The 20,736-nt window shown below is 33.9% G+C and overlaps 1 protein-coding gene across 6 annotated transcripts in view; it reads right to left on the bottom strand.

The window, feature by feature from the left end:
* The window catches only part of dop (microtubule-associated serine/threonine (MAST) protein kinase dop), a 256,822-nt gene that overhangs the window by 125,775 nt on the left and 110,311 nt on the right, over positions 1–20,736 (bottom strand). The window lies entirely within an intron of this gene.

Raw genomic sequence — 20,736 nt, 5'->3', positions numbered from 1 at the left:
AGAGACCAACGATCCGGGGAAGGCCACTGCCATACTAAAAAATCTGCTCTCAGCGGTTTTCAATCGTTTGCTGAAGTGTACAAGAAAATAGCATCCCACTTATTGTTTCCTAGTTATACCAAATAAAGTGATTCCCGTCTCATAAACCCAAATGGCACCAACTACTACGTCAATGTCAAGAAGGTGGAATGTGAGGGCCGAAGGAAGGTGATTTTTTCCAAAGAAAAGGTGCCTCTCAATCAATCAATCAATCATTTATTACCCACTACTACAAGACAATAAGTAGTACAAGTGGAGTATAAACATAATAATAAAAAAGAAAACAAAAAAGAACATCAAGAAACACTAGCAATTAAATTAAACTAAGAAAAGAACTGTAAAAGACCGTGGTCAGGGCCAAATTTACAAAATGCATCTGCAGAAAGCTTTTTGTGTAGGTCACCGAGCTTTTGAGTTACATCCGTAACATAGAAATTTTAACTAGATACCGATTTCTAGTCCATGGCGGCAGAGAAAGAAAAAATTGGCAGAATTTGAAAAATATAACTCTAATCCTATTTAAATACTTTAGCTTTAGAACAGAATGAACACCCGAAAAATAAAGTACAGAATGATCACAAAAAGTTGAGAATAAGCGCCCAAGAACTCTTCTGTTATATTTTCCACGGTTTGCTACAATTTTTGAATAACTGAACTGAATTTTTCTTACTGAATAAGCAACAATCTGTTTATGAAAGAGAGCTAGAGAATTAAAAACAGTAGTACCAAGCCACTGAAAGGATGAGACGGAAAACTCACTACATACCAGAGGAGTAGATGAAGACAGATTATAAGATAAGAATTCACACTTGCCAAGATTCAGGGATAGATCAATATTTAGGAAAGACTGAGAAACTAAAGAAACAATCGCAGAAAGAGCAGATTCAGTATGACTAATCAACAGAATGTCATCAACATAGGCAATATAAGAAATATCAGTAGAACTAGAAAAATAAGTGCCTGAGATCTTTTCCAGAACGGTAGAAATACAAATTTTGAAAAGGGTTGGTGATAATACAGCTCCCTACCTAACACCACGAAGCACTTTAATAGTTGTTTCTGGAGAAGATTTCAGGCGGAGGTAAGAATTAGAATACCAAAACCGTAAAAGGTAAATAACCGAAAAATTAACACCAGAAGAAGCCAAATAAAAAAAAAGCTGGTTATGAACAACAGAATCAAAAGCCTTTGAAAGATCAAGTGTACAGAGATATACGCCTTTACCCTTAGAAGAATTAGAAATTAGAATAGAAGAAAGGACACGATGAGCATGTTGGCACCCCACATCAGGTCTGAAACCAAGTTGATTTTTACTAAAGAAAGAAATATTTCGAGTTAAATTAGGTAAAAGAATATACTCGAAGACCTTGCTAATATTGCAAGAAACAGAAACTGGACGGTAAGAAGAGCAATCTGTTGGCGGTTTTCCTCTTTTTAAAATTGAAGTCACGCTGCCGCACAAAAAGCTTTCCGGGACGACAGAAGATGCCAAGCACATTTGAAACAAAGGCGCAAGATGTGACACAAGTTCAGCACATTGGAGAGTTAGATGCATTTTAGAGATACCATCAGCATCAATAGATTTCGACTTAAGATGATTCAAAGCATTCAAAACTTCACAACGCGATATAGGCAAAACAAAGCTCTGACTTAGAAATCTAGGGACAATTTTAACAAACGCTTCGCCAAACTTTCTATGAACAGAATAATTCAAAACGGAGAAAATCTTCGAATAATATGCATGCCAAGAACTTGGTGGAATAGCATTACTGCTTACATCAGAATCGTTTGTTTTACTTGAATTAATTACTTTCCTCCATTCTTTAGGCGAAGATGGAGAATCAAGCCCACGGTATCGGACACTTTTTAGATACTTCTTAAATTCTAATTTAATTTTCTGTTTAATAAAAAAAATATTACCAAACCTAGGCCGACCACAATCTGTTCAAACTTTTAGCCAAAATTTAGCTTTATTTTTACAGGCCTTAAGGTTTGGAAACCTTAAATATTAAGGTTTGTGACCAAAGAGGCTTTTGAGTATTATTCCGGATTCGCTTTACTAGGACAGAAATTTTTTCAGCTTCTTTCATAGCAGAGAGGATAGAATGATAATATCGGTCAATTTCATATTTAGCATAAATAAAATTCTGACTACACTGCAAAAGCTGACAAGGAACATAAATCGTACTTAGAAGTGAAGCCAATGTTATAAGATAAACAGAAAAATTTGCATCATTCCAGTCAGGCTTATAAAACCATTTAGAACGTACACCACGACTCTTAGACGTACTCCCAGAAAAAACAACAGACTCTGATAAACAAAAAGACAGCGGAAGGTGATCAAGATCATTCTCGTCAAAATGAACCGTAACTGGCGAGCAGACAAGAACTGCAGAACAAATAACGTGATCAATGTCTGATTTACTACCTGAATGGTGAATATATGTATAATCATGGGAATTCCGAACAATTTTATAAGCCGGGAGAGAATCAAAAAGCTGACCATTCCTTACATTATCAGAAACCAGATCGGTATTAAAATCACCAGCAGTAACAAAATGCAACCCGTAATCCGATATCCTTTGAATTAAAGTTTTAAGTCCATTACAAGCACAAGAGATATTCTGAAGTGAACGAATGGAACGATCATTATATGGCAGATACACATTAATTAATACAATATTACCAAGACGCATAGCAAGAAAAGTGTCATCTGATTGGAAAATCACAGGACTCGCACCAGAAATATTTTTCTTAAAAGCACATGCTAAACCGCCAGAAGGGCAGCCACGCGTAATTTTAGCTGGACGCACAAAAACAACGTGATCACTGCTTCGTCTCAGAAAATTTTCGCTAAAGGCGGTCAGTAAATGTTCTTGGAGACAAACAAAGTCGTAATTAACATACAGATCATCAATAAAAAAGTCCTTGCCTCTCGTTCTATTAATATTAAATGAGAATATACTTATGTCCAGATTCATTTCTGAGAATAGACCTTATCAGTGATCTTCTTAATCGCAGGGCATTGTAGGCTGTTAGAAGGGTGAGATCCTCCACAATTGGGACATTTCGGAGATTCCGTACAACGATCACTGTTCGTAGATAAATGCGGTCCAGAACAACGAGCGCACTTGGGAGTGCTACTAGTACATGCACTTTCCAAGTGCCCAGGGGAACGACACTTGAAGCAACACTTTGGCAATCGCTTGAAGTCATAAACACGGAAGTTTTCACACCCAATCTTCACACCGTTTTGCAGAAATGACCCTTTAGTAATCGCGTTTGCAAATTCAAGCTTAACCGATTTGCTTGTTCCGAATCGACTAGACCCGATTATACCAAACTGGTTCCGCAGCATTTCAAGGTCAAAATCAGACGGGACTTCTCGAATAACACCAGTGTGTTTTTTAGATAAAATTTTCACACTAGAACCAGGTAGAGCTTCCTTTGCTGATTTGCAAAAAATCTTCAGCTGCAGATTTCTCAATATTCACCGTCCACCGCTTTTTAGTCGCTCGCACTCTGGACACCAGCTGATGACCAGAAATTGAGTCTATTACTGATTTTCACTTTAGCGAGTCACCGAGCACAGGCGGGGGATCGAAGGTTAAATTTGTAGCATGTGTATCACACGCAGCAGGTTCGTTAATCACTGGTATTTGAGAAAAGTTGAGATTGTGCGAATCAATCTTGGCAGAAACTAGCGAAATCGCTTGCTCAAGGCTCGTAAGCTTGGCTGTGACGTGTGTAAACGCTGTAGCAGAGATAACAGGGACTTCTGTTGGCCTTTTGATGACAAAACAAGGGAGCTGTTTTCCATCGGCATCACATTTCTTCATAAGGTCTATAATATCTTGCAGGTGACTGAGAATTGCATTAGTGCCCCTTCTGACAGGGGGATCATTTTCATTCACAAAACTCCATAGCTTTGCTTTCTCTGACTTAACAGTTTCCAAATCTTTAAAAAAGTCCACTCCTTTCCGTAAAATAACGGCTTCATCAAAACCACTTAAATTTTCAAAAACAAAGTTCAACAGCGGTGAATACAAAAGCTCGGAAACGCTCATCTCGTTATAAATTCACTTCAAAAATAATTTAAACCAACACACGGGAAGTACACGTGATGGTCAGGCGACGAGCGCTGAATAATCGTAAATTAAGTTCATTAAACATAAACTTCCCACACAGGTTTGTTTATAATCCAGGAGAAAGCTATTTTTTTCGTCTGCATTGATGTAATCCTTTGCAATAGGTTTGAATCCAAAACAGGTCTTTTCACCATGAACTCTGAATGAACACTGTGTGTTGCAGTTGAGTTTAAATTAGAATGTAGGAAATTTTTGATCATGCTCTGTGATGAGATGAGAAAGCGTTTTTTCAACTCCAGGTATTCATCGGTAAGAAACTTCGATAGGTTTTATCCACGCATTGCTATGGGAGTAGAGTAAAATTCGCCAAACCTGGTACCGCTTCTGGCTCAGTTTCCGAATTTACTGAGTGACAATGACCTTGAACATATCGTTGAAGAGTGGAAGAGATCACCATTTTGCTTTGAGCTTGCTACTTCGCTCGACTCGGATCCAGCCGTGTTTTGGACTCGGGTTTACAGGCAAAAAGATATTAATGGGTCAAAGCGTTTTCATCTGCTCGGGCGTTTCACTTTAAGCCTACTTGTTCTCCCCCACGTTTCCGCTGCTACTGTGTAACTTTCTCAGGTGTCAATCTGTACAAAACCAGCATTAGAAGTCGTCTCGGTTTCACCTCAGTGCAAAACGGATCGTCTCAAAGAATTGGAAACCACCCTTGAAAACGGTTCCGCATCCAAAGTGGAAAAACCGTGGAAGGGGATATGAAAAAGCTGGGCTACAAGAAGAAAAAGCAGAAAAAAATGACCAGCTAGCACGCAAGTTCCTCTTGTTATGTTTTCAATGTTGCAGTTTTATTACCTTTGTACGGTTTAACTTGATTGATTGTGCAATATAATCGAAATACTTCTGATAAATTAGTTTAATTCTGATTAGTAGAATCGACCAAGAACTCATGCAGAATGACCAGTGAATTATGTGGTCAACGCGTCACTCGCCGGTTGATCGCCTAGTCCATGGACCTATGGGAAACTGTAATGTTAGTCACTTTCATGGCGGGATTGCTGATATGTTTTGATTGTAACTTTAGGTGCTCTTTACTCTTCCTAAAAGTGGACGTTATTGGCCTTCTTACTTTATCCATTATTCGCCTTAATGCCAAAAATTTTGAAAGAAAGGCTTAAGCCCAACAATCAGATTAGAAAATGCTTTCAGAAAATTTTACTGAAACCTTCTTCTAAAATACTTTTAGCGGGTTGGGTCTGCTATTTTGTTAAGCTGAATGTCTATAGAAGCATTCTTCATATTTCAAGCTATGAAGTTGCTACTACCTTGGGTTTATTTTTCCTGCCCTTGCCCTAGAACTTTTTCTCAGTTTTCAGCGAAATCAATTAAACATAACTACAGGCGAGCGTCACAAAGCGACGCGAGCGGCGAATTTTTAACCTACTGTTCAAATGGTACACATTAATCTCTTGTGGTACAACTTTGGTCAGAAAACTGGAACGATTTATATCAAAGTGTTGACAACGCTGGTCACGTCTATTTTAAGAAAGGAAAAACAGAATTGTCCTATAAAACTAGCCTCAAGGGTGAAGAAAAGTGAGTATCCTTTGCAAGATCAAATTCTGGGCCCAAGGGTGGCCAAGCCAAAAAAGAAAAAGGACATCTTAAACAAAATTGTACATTTTATGAATGAAAATCGCCGTGTGTTTTGGCAATCTGTGCCATCATCATTAGCTTCTGTCAATTTACTGAAGCACGGCTCAGTTTCTTGGCTGCCTGCAGCCTTACAGCTATTTTCTTTACGTGTTTTTACCTTTTTGAAGTATTTGAATAAAATTGTTTGATATACTTGAAAAAAAAATATTTGATATGTTTGAAAAAAGTATTTAGATAGATAGATAGATAGATAGATGCATTTATTTTCCATATATCAGTAAAATAATTACATAACAATCTACAAATCCCCACAAAGGCTCCATGGCCCGTAGGAGGGGGATTATGAAAAGATGAAATAAACATGAAACATTTAAACGCTTAACATTTAAAAAATATAAACATAACATTAACATTTAAACGTATAAACATGAGCATTTGAACTATTAGCATGTAAAGCATTTGCTTCATAAAATGGAGAGAAAAAAACAACAACAAAAACAAGGAGATTTCACTTAATAAGCTTTATCAAACTACAATGAATCACAACATCTATAAAAAAAAAAAAACAGAAAAAAAAACAATTAAATGAAAAAACTATTGGCAGCAGGCAAAAGTAAATAAAATTAATCACACGAAAACAAATATTTTTTTACTAGTCTTTTGAAGGCGCCAAACGAGTGGCATTCTCGAGCCGAATCGGGAAGTATGTTCCATGTCAAATGACACGCAACAAGAGGATTAAAATCGGATCTTATTGTTGGTGTATGGGGAATTTGTATATTTAAAGAACTACGGAGTTGATAATTTGACCTATCAGAAACAAAAGAAGACGTAAACCTAAGGGACCTAGGAATATCACCATGGAGCTGAAGAAAAGCAAAAGACGCACAGGAAAGAATATAAAGTTTTTTAATATCAAGTATTCATCGGTCATTCAGAGCGATAACATCTATTAGTTTAAAACAGTTAATACACAATTCAGTGCGCAAGGACGGGAAGAAGTTAGCCACGCCCCCCAGTATAGCAGCGTCTCCGGATAACGATTCATTTCTTATACAACTAAAGAAGAGAGCGCTACAAAGCTGTGTCCCGGGCTAAAGCGGGACGCAACGAATAAACTCTACTGCCGGAGAATATTGCAGGCAGAGAATAAGGTGGGCAATCTTAATTATCTTGAATACGCAAGCAGAAATGGAGGGGAATCAGATTCAGCCACCTCAACTTCCGGATGCGTCAGATCCCGACGCTATTTCTCAGTTTATGCGTGAAATAAATTTCAAACTGGACAACATACCACTACTGAAATATTCCAACTAATGTTCTTCAACGTGCGGCATCTGAACTGAGATTTGAAGAATCATGAAAATGTAAGTTTTTAATAGTAAACCCCAACAAAACACTTCTTAAATATTCGAACTCTGCATTTCAACGAATAAAAACCAAAAAAATCTTTGAAAATTCATGAGACTGTAACTGTGAGATAGTAAACCACGACAAAACACTATCGAAATGTTCCAATTTTTGCATTTCACAAAAGAAATTCAAAATGAACTTTGAAAAATCAAGAGAATGTAACTGTGACAAGATAAACCACAATAAAACACTACTGAAATATTCCAATTCTTGCATTTCAACGAAAGAAATCCAAAATTAACTTTGAAAAATCAAGAGAATGTAACTGCGACATGGTAAAGCACAACACGACACTACTGGAATATTCCAACTCTTGCATTTCAACGAAAAAAATTCAAAATGAACTTTGAAAAATAATGAGAATGTAACTGTGACAAGGTAAACAACGACAAAACACTACGGAAATAATCCAACTCTTGCATTTCAATGAAATAAATCAAAAAATCAAATTTTTAAAAATAAAGAGAATGTAACTGGGACAAGGTGAACCAAAACAAAATACTACTGAAATATTCCATATCTTGCATTTCAAGGAAGGAAATCCAAAGTTAACTTTGAAAAATCAAGAGAATGTAACTGTGACAAGGCAAACTATGAAAAAACACTACTGAAATATTTCAACTCTGCATTACATGAAAGAAATTCAAAATGAACTTTGAAAAATCGTGAGAATGTAACTGTGACATGGTAAACCACGACAAAACACTACTGAAATATTCCAACTCTTGCATTTCACGAAAGAAATTCAAAATGAACATTGAAAAACACAGAGGATTTAACTGTGATAAGGTAAAGCACAACAAAACACTACTGAAATATTCCAACTCTTGCATTTCAACGAAAGAAATCCAAAATGAACTTTGAAAAAAAATCAAGAGAATGTGACCGTGACAAGGTCATGCACAACAAAACACTACTGAAATATTCCAACTCTTGCATTTCAAAGAAGAAAAAAATTCAAAATGAAATTTCAAAAATTAAGAGAATGTTACTGTGACAAGGTAATCCACGATAAAACACTACTGAAATATTCTAGCTCTTGCATTTCAACGAAATAAATCAAAAATTGAACTTTTGAAAAATCAAGAGAATGTAATTGCGACAAGGTAAACCACGATAAAACACTACTGAAATATTCCATCTCTTGCATTTCAACGAAGTAAATCCAAAATGAAATTTGAAAAATCAAGAGAATGTAACTGTGACTAGGCAAACCATGAAAAAACACTACTGAAATATTCCAACTCTTGCATTTCATTAAAGAAATTCAAAATGAACTTTGAAAAATCATGAGAATGTAACTGTGATAATGTAAAGCATAACAAAACAGTACTGAAATATTCCAACTCTTGTACTTGACGAAACGAAATCCAAAATGAACTTTGAAAGCTCAAGAGAATGTAAAAGTGACAAGGTACAGTACAACAAGCCACTACTTAAATATTTAAGATATCGATTTTCAGCGAAAGATATCCAAAATGAAGTTTGAACAATTAATAGAAAGTAAAAACCCAAAATAAACTTTGAAATATTAATAGAATGTTACTATGATATGGTAAATCATGACAAAACACTACTAAAACATTCTAACTCTTTCATTTCAACGAAAGAAATCCAAAATGGACTTTTGAAAAATCAAGAAAATGTAACTCTGACAAGGTAAACCATAACAAAACACTACTGAAATATTCCATCTCTTGAATTTCAAGGAAGGAAATCCAAAATGAACTTTGAAAAATCAAGAGAATGTGAATGTGATAAGTTAAACCACGACAAAACACTACTGAAATATTACAACTCTTGCATTTCAAGCAAAGAAATCCAAAATGAACTTTGAAAAATCAAGAGAATGTAACTTTGACAAGGTAAACCACGACAAAACACTATTGAAACATTCCAACTCTTGCATTTCAACGATAGAAATCCAAAATTAAGTTTAAATTATCAAGAGAATGTAACCGTGAGAAGGTAAACCACAAGAAAACAATACTAAAATAATCCAACTATTGCCTTTCATCGAAAGAAATTCAGAATGAACTTTGCAAAATAAAGAGAGTTTAACAGTGACTTGGTAAACCATAATAAAACACAACTGAAATATTCCAACTTTTGCATTTCAATAAAAGAAATCCAAAAATGAACTTCGAAAAATCCAGAGAATGTAACTGTGACAAGGTAAACCACGATAAAACCCTATTGAAATATTCCAACTTTTGCTTTTTATGAAAGAAATTCAAAATGAGCTTTGAAAAATCAAAAGAATGTAATTGTGCCATGTTAAACCACGAGACAACACGACTGAAATATTCGAGCTCTTGCATTTCAACGAAAGATATCCAAAATGAACTTTAAAAAATCAAGAGAATTTAAATCTGACAAGGTAAACAAGGGGAAAACACTACTTAAATATTCCAACTCTTGTATTTCAACGAAAAGAAATTCAAAAGTGAAATTTGAAAAATCATGAGAATGTAACTGTGACAAGGTAAACCATGACAAAAACACTACTAAAATATTCCAACTCTTGAATTTCAAGGAAAGAAATCCAAAATGAACTTTGAAAAATCAAGATAATGTAACTCTGACAAGGTAAACCATAACAAAACGGTACTGAAATATTCCAACTCTTGCATTTCAACGAAAGAAATCCAAAAGTGAACTTTGAAAAATCAAGAGAATGTAAAAGTGACAAGGTAAACCATGACAAAACACTACTGAAATATTCCAACTCTTGCATTTCAAGGAAAGGAATCCAAAATGAACTTTGAAAAATCAAGAGAATGTAACTTTGACAAGGTAAACCACGATAAAACACTATTGAAACATTCCAACTCTTGCATTTCACGAAAGAAATTCAAAATGAACTTTGAAAAATCAAGAGAATGTAACTGTGAGATGGTAAACCACGGCAAAACAATACTGAAATATTTCAACTCTTGCATTTCACGAAAGCAATCCAAAAGGAACTTTGGAAAATACAGATAATGTATCTGTGACAAGGTAAACCATAGCGAATAACTATTGATATATTCAAACTTTTGCATTTCAACGAAAGAAATCCAAAGGTCAACTACGAAAAATCCCGAGAATGTAACTGTGACAAGGTAAACCACGATAAAACACTAGTGAAATATTCCAACTCTTGCATTTTACTAAAGAAATTCAAAATGAACTTTGAAAAATCAAAAGAATGTAACTGTGACAAGGTAAACCACGACAAAACCCTATTGAAAAATTCCAACTCTTCCATTTCAAGGAAAAAAATCCAAAATGAACTTTAAAAAATCAAGAAAATGTAACTGTGACGTGGTAGATCAAAACGAAACACTACTGAAATATTCCAACTCATGCATTTCACGAAAAAAATTCAAAATGAACTTTGAAAAATCAATGGAATGTAAAAATCCAAAATGAACTTTGAAAAATCAAGAGAATTTAACTGTGACAAGGTAAACCATGAAAAAAAAACATCTGAACTACTCGAACTCGATCCATTCAAGGAAAAACTTAAACCCTTTACTTTGAGAATACAGGAACACTGAAAATCTAGGAGGGAGGTCGTATCAAAACACTAAAGAAGCAGTCCAACTCTGTCGTATCAACGAAAGACATCCAAAAATTAACTTTGAAAGATCCAGAGAATGTTAATGTTACAAGGGAAACCCCGAGAAGACACTACTGGAATATTCCAACTCTTGCATTTCAAGGAAAGAAATCCAAAATGAACCTTGAAAAATCACGAGAAAGTAACTGTGAGAAGGTAAACCACGACAAAACACTACTGAAATATTCCAACTCTTGCATTTCAATGAAAAAAATCCAAAATGAACTTTGAAAAATCAAGTCAATGTAATTGTAACAAGGTAAACCACGATAAAACACTAATTATATATTCCAACTCTTACACCTCATGAAAGAAATACGAAATTAACTTTTAAATATCAAGAGAATGTAACTGTGCCATGGTAAACCACGACAAAACACTACTGAATTATTCCAACTCTTGCTTTTCACGAAAGAAATTCAAAATGAACTTTGAAAAATCAAGAGAATGTAACAGTGACATGGTAAACCACGACAAAACACTACTGAAATATACCAACTCTTGTATTTCACGAAAGAAATCCAAAATGAACTTTGAAAAAATCAAGAAAATGTAACTGGGACAAGGTAAAGCACAACAAAACAGAAATGAAATATTCTAACTCGTTTACTTGACCGAAAGAAATCCAAAATTAACTTTGCAAAATCAAGAGAATGTAACAGTGACAAGGTAAAGTACAACAAGAAACTACCGCTATATTCCAACCCTTGTATTTCAAAGAAAAAAAATTCAAAATAAATATCGAAAAATTTAGAGAATGTAACTGTGATAAGGTAGACCACGACAAAATACTACTGAAATATTCCAACTCTTGCATTTCACGAAAGAAATCGAAAATGAACTTTGAAAAATAATGATAATGTAAGTTTGACATGGTAAACCATAAAAAAACACTACTGAAATAATCCAATTTTTGTATTTCAATGAAAAAAATTCAAAATTGAAATTTGAAAAATCCAGATAATGTAACTGTGACAAGGTAAACCAAGATAAAACACTACTTAAATATTCCAGTTCTTTTATTATATGAAATAAATTCAAAATAAAATTTTAAAAAACAAAATAATGTAACTGTGAGATGATATACAACGATAAAACACTATTAATAAATTCCACATCTGCATTTTAAGAATGAAACTCAAAATAAAGTTCAAATAATCACGAGAATGTAATTTCTACATGGTAAACCACAACAAAACACGACTGAAATATTCCAACTCATGCATTTTACAAAAAAAATTCAAAATGAAAATTGAAAAATAAATAGAATGTAAAAATCCAAAATCAACTTTGTAAAATCAAGGGAATGCCACTGTGACAAGGTAAACTATGACAAAACACTACTGAAATATTCCAACTCTTGCATTTCAAGGGAAAAATTCCAAAATGAACTTTGAGAATACAAGAGCACGTAACTGTGACAATGTAAACCATAACCCAAAACTAATGAAATATTCCAACTCTTGCGTTTTGGAGAATTAAATCCAAAAACGAACTTTTGAAAAATCAAGAAAATGTAACTGTGACAAGGTAAATCAAGACAAAACACCGCAGAAATATTCCAACCCTTTCATTTCAAGGAAAGACATCTAAAATGAACTTTGAAAAATCAAGAGAATGTAACTGTGAGATGGTAAACCAAGTCAAAACACCACTGAAATTTTCCAACTCTTGCCTTTCAATAACAAAAATACAAAATGAACTTTGAAAAATCAAGAGAATGTAACTTTTACAATGTAAACCACTACAAAACACGACTGATATATTCCAACTCTATCATTTAATGACAAAAATTCTAAATGAACTTTGAAAAATCAAGAGATTGCAACTGTGACATGGTAAAGCAAGACGAAAAATTATTGAATTAGTCCAACTCTTGCATTTCACGATATATATTCAATATGATCTTTGAAAAATCATGAGCATGTAAATGTGACAAGGTACAGCACAACGAGACACTACTGAAATATTCCAACTCTTGCATTTCAATGGAATAAATACTAAATAAACTTTTAAAAAAAAATCAAGAGAATTTAACTTTGACAAGGTAAAGAACAACAAGACACTAATGAAATATTCCAACTCTCGCATTTCAACGAAGAAAATTCAAAATGAACTTTTAAAAATTAAGAGAATGTAACTGTGAAATGATAAACCAAGAAAAAACACTACTTAAATAATGCAACTTTTGCACTTCAATGAAAGAAATTAAAAATAAAACTTGAAAAATCGAGAGAATGTAAAAATACAAACTGAACTTTGAACAATCAAGTGAATGTCACTGTGACAAGGTAAACCACGACTATACACTACTGAAATATTCCAAATCTTGCATTTCAAGGAAAGAAATCCAAAATGAACTTTGAAAAATCAAGAGAATGTAACTGTGACAAGATAAAGCACAACAAAACACTATTGAAATATTCCAAATATTGTATTTCAATGAAAGAAACTCAAAATGAACTTTGAAAAATCAATAGATTGTAGCTGTGACAATGAAAACCGCGACAAAAAATTACTGAAATATTCCAACTATTGCATTTAAAGGAAACTAATACAAAATAAACTCTGAAAAATCAAAAGAATGTAACTGTGAACCACGACAAAACACTACTGAAATATTCCAACTCTTGCATTTCACGAAAAAAATTCAAAATTAAATTTGAAAAATCCAAAGCATGTAACAGTGATATGATAAACTACGACAAAACACAACTCAAATATTTAAACTCTTACATTTCACGACAGAAATTCAAAATGAACTTTGAAAAATCAAGAGAATGTAACTGTGACAGGGTAAATCACGACAAAGCAATATTGAAATATTCCAACAGTTGCATTTTAACGAATGAAATCCAAAATGAACTTTGAAAATTCAAGAGAATGTAACTGTGACCAGGTAAAGCACAACAAGACACTATTGAAATATTCCAACTCTTTCATTTGAATGAAAGAAATTCAAAATGAACTTCGAAAAATCAAGAGAATTTAAAAACCCAAAATGAACTTTTAAAAATCAAGAGAATGTAACTGTGATAAGGTAAACCATGACAAAAACACTACTAAAATATTCCAACTCTTGCATTTAAAGGAAAGAAATCCAAACAGGACTTTGAAAAATAAAAAAGATGCAACTCTGAGGAGGTAAACCATAACAAAATACTGCTGAAAAATTCCAACTCTTTCATTTCAAAGAAAGAAATACACAATTTAACTTTGAAATTTCAAGAGAATGTATGTGTGACAAGGTCAACCACAACAAACTAATACTGAAATATTCCAACACTTCCAATTCTACTAAATGAATCCACAATGAGCTTTTAAAAATCAAAAGAATGTCGTTTTGACAAGGTAAGGCACTAAAAATAACCACTGAAATATTCAGACTCTTGCACTCCAACGAACGGAATCCAAAATTAGGTAGGAAGAAGCAAGAGACTGTAACTTGGACAAGTTATACAACGATAAAACACTACTGAAGTATTCCAACTCCTGCATTTCACGAAAGAAATACAAAATGAACTTTGAAAAATCAAGCGCATGTAACTGTGAGAGGGTAAACCACAGCAAAACACCACCGAAATTTTCCAACTCTTTCATTTCAACGAAATAAATCCATAATAAACTTTGAAAAATAAAGAGAATGCAACCATGAAATGGTAAGCCACGACAATACACTACTTAAATAATCCAAATCTTGCATTTCACGTAATAAAATCAAAATTGAACTTTGAAAAATCAAGGGAATTTAACTGTTACAAGGTAAAGCAAAACAAAACACTACTGAAATATTACAACTCTTGCATTTCAATGAAAGAAATACAAAATTAAATTTGAAAAATCAAGATAATGTAAGTGTGACAAGGTAAACTACAACAAGACAATACCGAAATACTTCAACCCTTTTATTTAAACGAAAAAAATTCAAAGTAATCATTGAAAAATCTACAAAATTTAAAAATACGACATGAACTTCGAAAAATAATGAGAATCTAACTGTGACAAAATAAACAAGGTTAAAACACTACTAAAACATTCCAATTCTTTCATTTCAAGGAAAGAAATCAAAAATGAACTTCGAAAAATCATAAAAATGTAACTCTGAGAAGGTAAACCATAACAAAACACTACTGAAATATTCCAACTCTTGCATTTCAACGAAAGAAATCCAAAAGTGAACTTTGAAAAATCAGGAGAATGTAACTGTGACAAGTTAACCATGACAAAACACTACTGAAATATTCCAACTCTTCCATTTCAAGGAAAGGAATCCAAAATGAACTTTGAAAAATCAAGTGAATGTAACTATGACAGGGGAAACCACGACAAAACACTACTGAAATATTCCAACTCTTGCTTTTCAAGGAAAGAAATCCAAAATAAACTTTGAAAAATCAAGAGATTGTAACTGTGACGAGGTAAACCACGATAAAACACTATTGAAGCATTCCAACTCTTGCATTTCAATAAAGAAATTCAAAATGAACTTTGAAAAATCAAGAGAATGTAACTTTGACATTTTAAACAAAGGCAAAACATTACTGAAATATTCCAACTCCCGAATTTCACGAAAGTAGTCCAAAATTAATTTTGAAAAATCAAGAGTATGTAAAAATCCGAAATAAAATTTGAAAAAATCAAAAGGATGCAACTGTGACAAGGTAAACCAAGACAAAACACTACTGAAATATTCCAACTCTTGCATTTCAACGAAAGAAATCCAAAATGAACTTCGAAAAATCAAGAGAATGTAACTGTGACAAGGTAAACCACGATAAAACACTACTGAAATACTCAAACTCTTGCATTTCACTAAAGAAATCCAAAAATGAAATTGGAAATATCAAAAGGCTGTCACTATGCCAAGGTAAAGCACAACACAACACTACTGATATATTCAAACTCTTGCATTTCAACGAAAGAAATACAAAAGTGAACTTCGAAAAATCAAGAGAATGTAACTGTGACAAGGTGAACCACGATAAAACACTATTGAAATATTCCAACTCTTGCATTTCACGAAAGAAATTCAAAATGAAATTTTAAAAATCAAGAGAATGTAACTGTGACTAGGTAAACCACGATAAAACACGACTGAAATATTCCAACTCTTGCATTTCACGAAAGAAATTCAAGATAAACTTTTGAAAAATCAAGAAAATGTAACTGTGAGATTGGTAAACCACGACAAAACACTACTGAAATATTCCAACTCTTGCGTTTCACAAAAGAAATTCAAAATGAACTTTGAAAAATCAATAGAATTTAAAAATCCAAAATTAACTTTGAAAAATCAAGAGAATTTAACTGTGACAATTTAAACCATGACAAAACACGACTGAAATATTCTAACTCTTGCTTTTCAATGAAAAAAAATCTAAAATGAACTTTGAAAAAACAAGAGACTGTAACTGTAACAAGACAAAACGTAATAAAACACTACTGAAATATTCAAACTCTCGCATTTCAACGAAAGAAATCCAGAAATGAACTTTTGAAACATCAAGAACATGTAACTGTGAAAAGGAAAACCACAATAAAACATATCTGAAATATTAAAACTTTTTAATTTCATGATATATATCCAAATTGAACTTTCAAAAATTAAGAGAATTTAACTTTGACATGGTAAACCATGACAAAATACTACTTAAATATTCGAAATATTGCATTTCAAGGGCACAAATTATAACTGAACTTTGAAAAAAAAAATCAAGATAATGTAACTGTGACAAGGTAAAGCACAACAAGACACTACTGAAATATTCCAACTCTTGTATTTCAAAAAAGAAAATACAAAATGAACTTTCAAAAATTAAGAGAATATTACTGTGACAAGGTAAACCAAGACAAAAAACTACTGAAATAATCCAAATCATTAATTTCAACGAAATAAATCAAAAATTAACTTTGAAAAAAAAAATCAATAGAATGTAACAATCCGAAATTAAATTTGAAACATCAAGAGACTGTAACTGTGACATGGTAAACCACAACAAAACACTACTGAAATATTCCAACTCTTGCATTTCAAGGAAAGAAATCCGAACTGAACTTTGAAAAATCAAAAGAATTTAACTCTGACAAGGAAAAGCACAACAAAACACTACTGAAATATTCCAACTCTTGCATTTCAATGTTAGAAATCCAAAATTAGCTTTTAAAAATCAATATAATGTAACTATGACAAGGTATACCACGACAAAACACTACTTAATTTAATTATTGTTCATCTTATTCGAAATAAATGTAAAAAAAAAGTTTAAAAAATATATCATTTTAAAAAAAAATAAAAAAAAAATGGAGAGGGGGGGGCCAAAAAGTTGGAGGGAGGGGGCACCCTTCGAGTTTGGGTATAGGGGACCTATGGAGGGTTGATGTCTCTGCTGGTTAGGGTCATTGGTGCTTATGATCCTTGATGGTTCGTACTCACATACACCTTACTACTTGATTTGCAAGGATTTCTATGGTTTGTTGTGAATTTCTTTATTAAAATTATTTTCTTGCCATCTACATCTCTCTTAGTATCAACTCTTTAGTATACTATAACGTTTGACCCTATTTTAAACTGACAACACTGTTCAAACACAACTTGTGTATTATACAGAACACATCGAAGAAGTAAAGCTAGGTCAACTCACAATGTCTTTCTATCATCATTAACCATTTTCATAGATTGATGTTGTCTCAAATTTATAACAAAATGCCTGAGTTAACAACCCCGAAGGGTTACCTTAACTGATAATTAGTTTAACCCTTTTTTTTTCCTTTTTTTCCACCTTCATACAATCCAATTCGCAAATCCCTTACCCCTTTTTGCAAATGTCAATCAAACAATTCTGATTGTAGCATCCAATTTTTTAATAACAAACTACTCTCGAGTTACACTCCAATCCGCAAATCCCTTACCCCTTTTTGATAATGCCAACCAAACAATTCTCATTGTAGAATCCAATTTTAACTTGTGTGGGGAATCCCCGTTCATACTGCTATCTCTTTTGCAATGTCTAGGAACAGGTGGGGAATCCCCGCTCGTTTGGAATGGTACCAACGGGGCATAAGCAAATAGCACGTAGTTTCATAACGTGTTTAATCACGTGTAGAGGGCCCATAAAATAACAATGGAAGGAACATAGCGCTATAGAATAGCATGGAAGGGAACATAAACCCTTAGAATAGCATGGGAAGGAACATAAGCCCTTAAAATAGCATGGGAGGGAATATAATCCCTTAGAATACCATGGGAGGGAACATAAAATAGCATGGAAGGGTACATAAACCCTTATAATAACATGGGAGGGAACATAAGCCCTTAAAATAGCATGGGAGGGAACATAAGCCCTTAAAATGGCATGGGAGGGAATATAAACCCTTATAATAGCATGGGAGGGAACATAAGCCCTAAAAATAGCTTGGGAGGGAAAATAAGCCCTTTAAATGGCATGGGAGGGAATATAACCCCTTGGAATAGCATGGGATGGAACATAAGCTCCTAGAATAACATGGGGGGGGACATAAGCCCTTAAAATAGCATGGGAGGGAACATAAGCCCTTAGAATAGCAAAGGAAGAAACATAATCCCTTATAATAGCATAGGAAGGAAAATAAACCCTTATAATAGCAATGTAGGGAACATATATCCTTAGAATAGTCTGGGAGGGAATATAAGACAATATAAAAACATAGGAAGGACCATAAACCAATAAAATAGCAGGGGGGGGAATAAAAGTACTTAGAAAAGCAAAGGAAGGACTATAGGCCAAGCAAATAGCACAGGAAGAACATAAGCCAAGCAAATAGCATGGGAAGGAACGTAAGCCAAGCAAATAACAGGGGAAGGAAAATAAACCCTTAGAATAGCATGAGAGGGAACACAAACCCTTAAAATAGCATTGGAGGGAACATAAGCCCTTAGAATAGCATGGGAGGGAACATAAACCCTTAGAATAGCATGGGAGGGAACATAATCCCTTAGAATAGCATAGGAGGGAACTTAAACCCTTAGAATGTCATGGGAGGGAATATAAGACCTTAGAAGAGCATGGGAGGTAGCATAAGCTCTTAGAATAGCATGGGAGGGAATATAAACCCTTAGAATAGCATGGGAGGAAACATAAGCCCTTATCATAGCATGGGAAGAAACATAATACACCCAAATCCATAATTACATGCTCCGGATAGACGCCAAGGAACATAGGGCAAGCAAATCCATAAGTACATGCTCTGGAAATGTTTTTCCTATGGCTTCAAGCAAATAGCATGGGAATTCCTATGGCCTCAAGCAAATAGCATGGTCCTATAGCTGCAAGCAAATAGCATGGGAATTCCTATACCTGCAGGCAAAATGGAACCTACTTCTCTACTGTCGGGCTAAACTCACCGAAATAAACCTGTGTTTTCATCATAGTCTGGGACCCACCCGAAGGAAAGTGCTCTATTTCAGTTTGTGAGTGGTCAGTGAAATGACCGAGATTTTTCTGTACCAAAGGACAGAGCATGACCTGCTGATCCCGGGAAGGCCCGCTATACCGGTGTCAGACGCTAGCATCAGCAGCTATAGCAGTTCAAAGTTGCCTTTTCTCTTCATTTTTACTCGGCTAGCAACGCTATCTTAAGAGTACAAGATACATGCCCTAAGTAGGCAACGCTATTGTCGAGGGAAAGTATCTGGATAGAATGATCCCACAAAAGCCAATAAGCTAATTTCATTATCTCATATATCCAACATATATCAGTATTTGCCAGCGTGTTTCAGGCTTCATCAGTGATTTATCAAGTGTAGTGTATCTAGCAAGCGTTGCCTAGTAGAATAGTCTAGTATTAGTAGACTATAGCATATAACAGCATGGTTGCCTAGTATTTCAGGGGTTGACAACCTTTTGCATCAGCTTCCTGTTCAGTTCCGAGCACAGTTTATAGAATTAGCAGTATGATCATTCCCTATCTCACCCATTATAAAATTAGTGACTTACAAATAAAGTAAACATACTACTTGATGCCCTTTTTATGCTCTTAACCAATATAATAATCATTTTTGTCAAAATGAATTTCCTCCCCCCCTAGGCTATATATACCAATTCAGGGTATATATTTGCACATTAGAGGGAGGGGGGTAAGTTTTAAACTTACCTCTCATTTGTATCAGAAATAAACTTTACCCCCACTGCCCTAATGTGCAAATAAATATCATGAATTGGTATTAATAGGGGTGGGGGTACAATTCATTTCTGAAAAAAATGGTTGTTATATTTGGAAAGAGCATAAAAAAGCCATCATGTGGTATGTTTACTTTATAGGCCTATGTAAGTCAATAATATGAACTGCCAAAAATTTACCCAATCAGAATTAGAGGGGTATTGTCTGGGTGACAACTATCATGCTCAGAAAGTATAAATTCATGAATCTAAAAGTTTCAGTTGTATTGACATGCTTAAGGATTTAGTTGTAATAGCACTATTTCTTACATTTAGAAACAGTAGGCTAACAAAGGGGGAATAATTGATAATTCTTTTTTTTAACCTTGTTTCCATCAGGGGCATAGCTCCAGCATTTGATAAAATTCTACTAAAGCTACGTTTGGCTATCTTGGAAAGGGGATAGGTTAGGAAAATGAAACTTTCAGGGATGGGTCTACAGGCTAAAGTATGTCCTGGGAATGTATTCTGAAGTACCTACCTCTACTCCTCCCTCTAGAGGGCCCTGGCCTTTGATTTTGAGTGAAACCTTGCAAAATAGATCTTCTGCTTGAATGAATTAAAACAACAAAATTTTCAGCTTCACAACTTTGCTCAATCCCAAGTATTAAGGTTTTAAAGATATGCAAACACATCTCATATATTAAAAAAAAAATATTAATATGGCTCAAAATTCTACTCAAATAACAGGAATTGTATTTTAAGAACTAAAGCCAGAGAATAAGAAACCAGTAACTGA

The sequence above is a fragment of the Artemia sp. Qi Xiang Cuo genome, chromosome 14, assembly GCF_049724085.1.
Source record: "Artemia sp. Qi Xiang Cuo chromosome 14, ASM4972408v1, whole genome shotgun sequence".
NCBI classification, from domain to species: domain Eukaryota; kingdom Metazoa; phylum Arthropoda; class Branchiopoda; order Anostraca; family Artemiidae; genus Artemia; species Artemia sp. Qi Xiang Cuo.
Note: the sequence above shows the minus strand (reverse complement) of the source record. Positions and strands in the feature narration are given on the sequence as shown.